Here is a 10,411-nt window from a genome sequence, read left to right as displayed (position 1 = left end):
GTCATGCTTTCTATCATTTGATTCCTTCTTATCACCACAGCTGACTGGACCAGGAGAGGCCACCCAGCCTAAGGCTGAGCTGCAATCCTATTACCTCCTCAGGAATGTGAACTAGGGAATGCCAAGGAAAGGGATTCAGGAAATATTATTAGGAGCAGAAGCTGAATTATTATAACATGGAGGGACTTGATTTCCAATGTGCTCTGCAAAAGTCAAAGTGGGAAGAAATAGGAGTTAGCAGAGGAAACCCACCTAGACAGAGAATGAAAAAAGTAGTAACACATTAGAAAGCAAGGGCCTTCTGAAGGATCTACCCTATAGCTGCCCCAATTTTGCCTTTAACCCATGTGGAGACTTAGAACAAAATCTCCTTTTTTCTTGGTGTATCATGAGCGGCTCTCTGCTTCTTGTAACTCAAAAGACCAAACTTCAACACCATCTTATCCTTGGTTCATTTAAAAAGGCCAAAGGCTGCCAACTTACATTAGACCATGAAACTTGATAATTTGATATTTATTACACTGACATTGATCCTTTCAATAATGAAATTTGAGCAAATTAAGGGTTAGCAGCCCTGCAAAGCATTTTAATGTTGGCCTGCTTTCTCAGAGCAACAAGCTTGGACCTCTCCCTCACCCATGCTGACGTAGGCAAACTTAACCCACTGGCTGCAGTAGTCCCTCTGGCACCTGGGGCAGAAGTGATGTGGGAGAAAGCTGGATATTCCAGTCCTTCTGTAATAATGAGGAGAGCAGACAGCTCATCCATCCTCAGTGGAGTGTGTGTGTGTGTGTGTGTGCATGCACATGCATTCACATGCATGGTGTCAAGGCAGTACAGCAGTAAGCAAAGATTGAGCCTCTAATCACTGGCATCCACCAGGAAAGAAATGGCTCCCTTGCATGCTCAGGGAGAGAATTGGGTGCCTGAAATGGCCTCAAGAACTTTAAGCTCTTATTGGAGGGTTGATCAGGAAAGGTTATGACCCCCTGCCCCCAAACCATGATATATTGTGAATAGGGATCTTTGGCCCTGTGCTTTTGGTCACTTTAGGACAGGGAAATATATCCAGTTAGTTAAATGGTTCTACATGCTAAAGCATATGTATGACACAAACTGCTGATGACTGTAGACGTATAAAAAGACATTCAGCCAATTCCAAGAGGTATAAATTAAAATATTTTAAATTCAAGAAGTAACTACAGGACACCATAGCATATTGCACGGATTCTGGAATTAGATATCTTGTGTCTAAAATAAAGTGCCACTGCTTACTACCTGTATAACCCTGGTTAAGACACTTACATTCTCTATATCTCAATTTCTTCATCTATATTATGGGGATCATGATCTTTCTCATCTGGTTATTGTAAGGATTAAATATGTTCATTTGCATAAAGCCTGTACAACAGTGCTTGGCACATAAGAGAGTCTCAGTCCATCTTATTTTTTTTCCCCATCTTATTATTAGTACCTACTGCACTTTGAGACTAAGGCTTAGATGAGATACTTATTGAAGCCCATATGATGATCAGCCACAAAGTTCCTGTTTGACATTGGCTTTTTTTTAACACTCTAAAAAAAAAACCCCAAACTTTGCATTTCTCATGATTCTGCGGAAGAAGTGTGATATTACCCATATTTATCTTTAGTTATAGGTGGAGAATGCTAAAGAATGAAAAGTGAAATTTTATACTAAAGTGATGTTCCTCTCTAAATTTGCCTTTTTTTTTTTTTTTTTGTCATTGAGCTGTTCCAACTTCACTGTCATTCTCTTTGCAATAACACACAAGAGTAGAATCCCTTGGCAGCCCTCCAGGCAGCGTATGCCCTTCAGATGCTCTAGAACCACACCACTCAAACAATCCCAGGACTCATCACAAGGTCTGGCACCTAGTAGACACTCACTGTCTATTTACTTATTTTAAGTGATTGAATGTCAATATCTCTCCCTCCATGTTGACCCCATCCCCTCTTGTCTCAAAATCTTCAGCGAGATTTTTTCCAAGTTTGAATTATTCATCCTGCATTTCAAATCTTCAGAGATCTCACCTGGGATGAACTTCCTTCTCTCCTTTTATGCAGTTGGCTGCTTTCACTATTCCTTGCCTACTCTAGTTAATGTGTCTTCTTTGCCTGTGTTCTTCTTACTCATTTTTTTAAATCTCACATGTACTAAATATAACTCTTTCATATTTTAACATTTTGTTTACACTCAAATGTTTCTGCTCTCTTTCCATTGGAGTGATAGTTGTAACAGACAATTGGAGGTGTTTCCCTAGCTCACATCCTGCCTTCTCACTTGCTTCTATAGCATCTGTGTTAGAACTTCATGACCAGCACACTACAGCCCTAGTGATGGGAACAAGGGTGGTTTGGGATTTTGTTTGAAGCCACTAAGTTTTTTTTTTTGAGGTATTTTGTTTTGCACTAATAGCTCGTATATCATTCTCCTCAAAAGTTGCTGAATAAAATCTCTAATTGTGAATGAAAGAACATGCTTCGAGCTATAGACATTTCAACGTAATATCCATATGATTTCATTATAAAAAGATTATGGAATGCAAGAAACTTCTCTATTGAATATGATGTATAGTAGCAAACATATGGTGAGTCTGTGATAAATGCCAGAAAGATGATGAATTTTAAAATGCCTAGAGAAGGAGGGGAGGGCAAGGGATTTGATTTTTTAAGATTTTTTCTTTTTACTTGCTTTCAGCATCATAGACAAGGACCAGTTAATAAAATGCTGAATGTGTAATAAAATGTTCATTATTTCATAGAAGAAGTAAATGTGGTTAGTTTGGTGAAGATTTTTTGCTTCCCTGTTGTGTATTTATGGCTTGCTTTTGGTCAACTGCAGGTCTTTCTGGCATGTTGACTCTTGCTAATCACAACATAAAGATTGAGTACAACAAGAGGGGAAAGACCCCCTCACTTAAGTGACCACTGACCAAGCAAAGAGAAAGGCCAATAGGACCTTTAAGTTACCAGGTGGGTGGATTTACACTTTTGATTTTGTGGGTCTTAAAGTGTTTAATTTCCCCTTTACTGTGAATAAGCTGCAACCTTGGTTTATATTCTCTCAAAAGATGTCATTTTGCCTTATTATTTAGCTGAGGGGAGTAGTTATAACTTCTACCTGTTATCTGTGCTCCTTGCTACTTTAACTATTGACTGTGGAGGTCAGTCCCATCTGTGCTGAGCTGTCTGGATCAGCGTGCCCTTGGCTTTTTCATGTGAACTGGCATGCGGTAGTGGAGATTAGGTCATTCTGCTTCATGTGTTGACTCTGCAGCTAACCACATCACATATGAAACTATAATAAAAAATTTAGACTTAGCTTTCTGATATCAGCTGATCTTTTAGTACTCTCTCCTAATCATAGAACCTTACAGTTTAGAGAGCATTCTCATTTGGATTAATTTCTTATTTAGATTCTAAAGTTCTAGTTGCTACAACTGGAACATCTCGCAGTAAGCAGAAAAGCCACAGATTGTGCAGACTCAGCCAACCAGAGTCCCTACCCTTCCTCTCTGTCCCTTGTTTCAGGATTAGATATTTATCTCCCAAATGAGGGCCCCTGGGATTCCTGGTTCCATGCTGTCTTACGTGTATTCTTGTTAGGTGAAAGGAGGTAGCTATAGAATACCGTGTTTCCATTTCTGGGTGCTCTATCATTTGCTGTGTCTATCATGGTGCTTTAGAATGAGAGGTCCTGGGGCACCGGGTGACTCGGTTAAGTGTCTGCCTTCAGCTCAGGTCATGATCTCAGGGTATCGAGCTCCACATCGGGCTCCCTGCTTGGTGGGGAGTCTGCTTCTTTCTCTTCCTCTCTCCCTGCTTGTGCTTTCTCTCAAATAAATAAATAAAATCTTTAAAAAAAAGAATAATAGGTCCTAAGTAAATATTTATTAAATTGACTTATTATTATTGGGCTGCACAGAACAAGTACAGGAAGCTTTTAACACATTTATTGACTCATCTTTATTTAATATTTCCACATCGTCCCTTCCACAAAATTCTTCCTGTAGTTTTATTAAAAAAAAATGACAACACTGTACATGTTTTCATGCTTTACAGCACACAAGTTACTGTCACATGCATTATCCCATTTGATTTTCTCAAAAAACCTTGAGAGATATATAGGCAGGCAATGATCGTTCCTATTTCACAGATGGGATAAGTAAGGCAGGAATAAAGGAATTTGTGATGTGGTACTGAGGTCTCTGGCCACTAAACTAGCGCCCTTTGTCTACTCTTTTTAGATGCTTTTCTTCTGCTTCAGTGTAACCTCTGTCCTTGTGTCCCTTTCTCAGTGGTGATTGACAGCAGGGAGGCTCTCTTCCGGGGCGGCTATCTCAAGGCTACAAGTTCCCTTCATTATTTGTAGTTACTCTGGCCTTGGGCTGAGAATGACAAAATAAATTCTTTTATTCAAAAATCATTTATACTGTAGCTTCTAAAATGTGTACCTTGATTTTGCATTTTATGGTCTTATGATATCTATGTAGGTAACATTATTAGTTGATTTTGTTTTTCACCATTTCAACAACCATATCCAACTCTCCAGAGATGTAAAGTATCAAGGAGGAGCAGATCGGGGCAGCCCCGGTGGCGCAGTGGTTTAGCGCCGCCTGCAGCCCAGGGCATGATCCTGGAGTCCCGGGATCAAGTCCCACGTTGGGCTCTCTGCATGGAGCCTGCTTCTCCCTCTGCCTGTGTCTCTGCCTCTCTCTCTCTCTCTCTCTCTCTGAATAAATAAATAAAATCTTAAAAAAAAAAAAAAAGGAGCAGATCAAATGTTCACATCATTATCCTGATACCCTGCGTCATCTGGCTTCTATCCATGACTTCAACTTTATTTCATAACCCTTTCCTGCTCATTCAGTAAGCTCAAACATCAGGGAGTTAGTTCCTCCCCCTCCTAAGTCAAACTAATTTCTACCTGAGGGCATTTGTCCTTGTACCTTATAGATGGAATATCATTGTTCCTGCAGGTCTCCCACAGATCTTGCACCAGGGGCTTTGTCTTCTTATTCAGGTATCTGCTCAAAGGCCTCCTTACAGAGGCCTTTCCTGGTCTTCTTGTTAAGTGAAAGGAGGTAGCTATAGAATACTGTGCTTCCATTTCTGGGTGCTTTCTTAAATATTATTCACACAAATAAATACAAAGAATAGCACTGGAAACTTACACAAGAAATTGACAACAGCGGTTTCCACCGAGAAGAATGACAGTGGGATGGATGACAGTGGGATTAAAACATTTTTCACTCTTTTGTATTATTTGTATTGTTTACTACCTGTATGTGTTACTTATTACAATAATTAGAGCCTCTTTAAAATAATGAGAAAAAGGAACACCTGGGTGGCTCAGTGGTTGAGCATCTGCGTTTGGCTCAGGGTGTGATTCTGGGGTCCCCAATCGAGTCCTGCATCCGGTCCTCACAGGGAGCCTGCTTCTCCCTCTGCCTGTGTCTCTGCCTCTCTCTGTGTCTTTCATGAATAAATAAATAAAATCTTAAAAAAAAAAAAAAAGAATGAGGAAAAAAAAGAGCTCATTGGATTGTCTAAACCTAGTGAATTGGAAATGTAATAGGAATTTAATAATTCACTTAGATTCGGTAATTCAATTGTACAGGTCCTGGTGAGATGCATCTTGCTTAAAAGCAGCTCACCTGGGATCCCTGGGTGGCGCAGTGGTTTGGCGCTTGCCTTTGGCCCAGGGCGCGATCCTGGAGACCCGGGATCGAATCCCACATCAGGCTCCCGGTGCATGGAGCCTGCTTCTCCCTCTGCCTATGTCTCTGCCTCTCTCTCTCTCTCTCTGTTACTATCATAAAAAAAAAAAAAAAAAAAGCAGCTCACCTGACAAAAAGCTAAAATTTTATTGACCACAAGCTCCATATGACCCAACAACGTGGCATAAAAAGTGACTACTTCCACCCAACAATAGCAGAATGCACATTTTTCTCAAGTACAAATGGAACATTATCCAGGATAGATCACAGATTAGATAACAAAACAAAGCTTAACAAATTTAAGGAGAGTGAAGTCATGCTCACATCTTTTCTGACCACAGTGGAATAAAACTAGAAATCAGTAGCAAATAAAATTAGAAAATTCACAAATATTTGGAAATTGAAGACATATTCTTGAACAATCAATGGGGCAAAAAAGAAATCGAAAGGGAAATTACAAAATATCTTGAGACAGATGAAAATAAAAGTACCATATACCAAAACTTACAGGATGTAGCAAAAATAGTACTAAGAGAGAATTTTATAATGATAAATGCCTACACTAAAAAAGACATAGAATCTTAAATGAGCAACCTAATTCTACACCGCCAGGATCTAGAAAACAAAGAACAAACAAAGTCAGAGGAAGGCAATAAAGATTAGAGCAGAAATAAACAAAAAAAGAAAATAGAAAAATCAACAAAACTAAGAGTTGGTTTTTTGAAAACATCAATGAAATTAACAAGTTTTTAGCTAGGCTAGCTAAGAAAAAAAGAGAAAGACTCAAATAAATTAGAAATAAAAAAAGAGGCTCTTCCCCTGAGTGGTCTGAGGTGGCCTCTGAAAATGGTTCGCTACTCGCTGGACTCAGAAAACCCTACAAAATCATGAAAATCGAGAGTTTCAAACTTTTGTGTTCACTTTAAGAACACGGGGGATCCCTGGGTGGCGCAGCGGTTTGGCGCCTGCCTTTGGCCCAGGGCGCGATCCTGGAGACCTGGGATTGAATCCCACGTCGGGCTACTGGTGCATGGAGCCTGCTTCTCCCTCTGCCTGTGTCTCTGCCTCTCTCTCTCTCTCTCTCTCTGTGACTATCATAAAAAATAAAAAAATAAAAATAATAATAATAATAAAAAAAAAGAACACGTGTGAAACTTCCCAGGCCATCAAGGGTATGCATATCCAAAAAACCACCAAGTATCTGAAAGATGTCACTTTGCCGAAGTGGTGTGTGCCATTCCATCGCTACAGTGATAGGGTTGGTAGGTGTGCTCAGGCTAAACAGTGGGGCTGGACACAGGGTCGGTGGCCCAAGAAGAGTGCTGAATTTTTACTGCACATGCTTAAAAATGCAGAGAGTAATGGTGAACTTAAGGGTTTAGATGTAGATTCTCTGGTCATTGAGCACATCCAGGTGAACAAGGCCCCCAAGATGCAACGTAGAACTTACAGGGCTCATGGCCGGATCCACCCACACATGAGCTCTCCCTGACACATCGAGATGATTCTTACTGAAAAAGAGCAGATTGTTCCTAAACCAGAAGAGGAGGTTGCACAGAAGAAAAAGATATCCCAGAAGAAACAGAAGAAACAAAAACTTATGGCCCGGGAATAAATTCTGCATAGCATAAATGCAAATAAAAAATAAATGAATAAAATAAAAGAGACATTATTATCACTTCTTCAGAAATAAAAAGGATTATGAGAGTACTAAGAATAATGGTATATCAACAAACAGGATAACCTAAAAGCAATGGACAAATTTCTAGAAACAAGTAACTCATCAAGATTGAATTGTGAAGAAATAGAAAATCTGAATGGACCAAAACTACTATGGAGGTTGAATTAATAATCAAAACCCTCCAACAAAGCAAATTCTAGGAAGATGGCTTCACTGGTAGATTCCACTAAACATTTAAAGAATTAAAGCCAATTCTCTTCAAACTCTTCCAAAAAAAAAAAAAAAATGAACAAAAGGAAGCATCATTATCTTGATTCCAAACTCATTTTATGAAACCAGATACCAAAGCTAGAAAAAGACACTATTCGAGAACTACAGGCCAATGTCCCAGATGAATATAGATGAAGAAATACTCAACAAGATACTAGTAAACTGAACTCAACAGCACATTAAAAGGATCACGCACCATGACCAGGTGAGATCTATTCCTAGGATACAAGGATCATTCAATACCAGATTAGCAAAACAAAGGATAAAAATCTCATGATACCCTCAATAGATGAAGAAAAAGCATCTGACACCCTTTCTTGATTAAAAAAAAAAGCCAGAAATGAAAGGAAATTATCTCAATGTAAGAAAGATCATGTATGAAAAGTTTACAGCTAACATCATGGTGAAAAATGGAAAGTTTTCCTCTAAGATCAGGAACAAGACAAGGATGCCCACTTTTGCCACTCCTATTCAACATAGTACTGCAAATTCTGGCCAGAACAATTAGGCAAGAAAAAGAAATAAAAGGCAACCAAGTTGGAAAAGAAGTAAAATTATCTCTGCTCATGACCATATATGTTGACGCACATAAAAATTCTACCAAAAGAGCTGCTAGAAGAAATAAAAGAATTCAGTAAAGTTGTAGGATATAAAATCAGTATGCCAAAATTAGGTGTGTTTCTATGCACCAACAATGAGCTATCTGAAAAGGATGCTGAGGAAACTGCCATTTACAGTAGCAATCAGAAGGAATAAAATACTTAGGAATAAACATAACCAAGGAGACAAGAGTTTTACACGAAAACTAGAAAACACTGATGAAAGAAAGGAGAGAAGGCACAAATACGGGGAAAGACATCCCCGGTTCATGAATTAGAAGACTTAATATTGTTAAAATGTCCATACTACACAAATCAATCTATAGATTTAATGCAATCTATCAAAATCCCAATGGTATTTTTTTTTTATAGAATAGAAGAAACAGTTTTAAAATTCATATGGAACCATAAAGAACCCCACCCCCAAATAGCCACAACAATCTTGAACAAGCTGCTGGTCTCACACTTCCTGATTGCAAAACATGTTAGAAAGCTACAGTAATCAAGACAGTATGCCACTGGCATAAAGATAGACGTATAGACCAATGGAACAGGTTCCAGAAACAAACTTACACAAATATGGCCAACTGATCTTTGACAAAGGTGCTAGAAATACACAATGGAAAAGGATGGCCTCTTCAATCAGTGGTGCTGGGAAAACTGGATATCAACATGAAATAGAATGAAATTGGACCCTTGTCTTACACCATACAAAAAAATCAACTAAAAATGGATCAGAGACTTGAACATAAGACCTGAAACTGTAAAAACACTAGAAGAAAACAAAGGGGAAATGTTTTATGATATTGGTGTTGGCAATGATTTCTTGGATTTGACACCAAAAAGCACCAGCAACAAAAGCAAAAATAGACAGATGGGACTGCATCAAACTAAAAAGCTGTTGCCCAGCAAAGGAAGTAATGCTATAAAAAGGCAACTTATAGAATGGGAGAAAATATTTGAGAAGGAGTTAATATCTGAAAAGCATAAAAAACTCCTATAACTCAATAGCAAAAAAAAAAAAAAAAAAAAAAAGAAATAACCCAATTTAAAAGTGGGCAAAGGAACTGAACTGATATTTCTCCAAAGAAGATAAACAAATACAACTGCTACAAGAAAAGATGTTGAACATCACTAATTATTAGGGAAATGCAAATCAAAACCACAATGCATATCTCACACCTGTTAGGTTGTTCATTATCAAGAAACCCCCAGAAAATGGCAAATGTTGAGGGGGATGTAGAGAAATAAGAACCTTTGTACCCTGCTAATGGGAATTGAAAATGGTGTTGCCATTATGGAAAATAAAATGGAATTTCCTCAAAAAACTAAAAATAGAACTACCATATGATCTAGCAGTCTGACTTCCAGGTATTTACTCAAAATAGCTGCAATCAGGATCTGGAAGAGAGTTGCACTTCCCCGTTTCAAGTAGCAATCTTCACAATAGCCAAGTAGCAAGGACACCCTGAGTGGCCACTGACACATGAATCAATTTTTAAAAATGTAGTATACATACACGATGAATATTATTCAACCATAAAAAGAAGGAAATCCTGTTATGCTATGTCATAAGTAAGCACTGCTAAAAAATAAGCCAGTCACAGAAGTAGAAATAATGCATGATTCCACTTAGATGAGGCATCGAAAATTGTCAGACTCACAGAAGTAGAAGGTGCCCTGGTGATTGCCAGGGGCTCGAGGAGGGAGAAATAAGGAGTTGCTCTGAGTAGAAGGCTTCAGTCACGCCACGTGAAGAAGTGGCGGAGAAGAGTTTAGAGTTAACAATACTGTACTGCGCCCTGAATTTGTCAAGGGCAACTCTCATGTTTGGCATTTTTTACCACAATAAAAAAAAAAGTGAATGAACTTCACAATAGTAATCAAAGAAATGCAAATAAAAAATTATCACCTGTCACATTAGAAAGGGTTTAAAATGCTAGTGAGAGTTCCCTGAGGCAGGCTCTCTCATTTACTGCTAGTTACAGTGTAAATTGGCAGGCATAACCGTTTTGAAAAACACTTTGGAAATATGCATCAAAGGGTCTTAAAAGTGTTTATACCCTTTGATGTAATAATTTTACTTGTAGGACTCTCTTCTCGTGCAATAATAGCAAATG

The 10,411-nt window shown here is 38.5% G+C and overlaps 1 pseudogene; it reads left to right on the top strand.

The window, feature by feature from the left end:
- The first annotated feature begins 6,587 nt into the window (after window positions 1–6,587).
- LOC121493534 lies at window positions 6,588–7,356 on the top strand (annotated as a pseudogene).
- The last annotated feature ends 3,055 nt before the right edge of the window (window positions 7,357–10,411 follow it).

Source organism: Vulpes lagopus, chromosome 6 (assembly GCF_018345385.1).
Source record: "Vulpes lagopus strain Blue_001 chromosome 6, ASM1834538v1, whole genome shotgun sequence".
NCBI lineage: Eukaryota > Metazoa > Chordata > Mammalia > Carnivora > Canidae > Vulpes > Vulpes lagopus.
The sequence above is the reverse complement of the archived record's forward strand: the minus strand, read 5'-3'. Positions and strand labels throughout refer to the sequence as shown.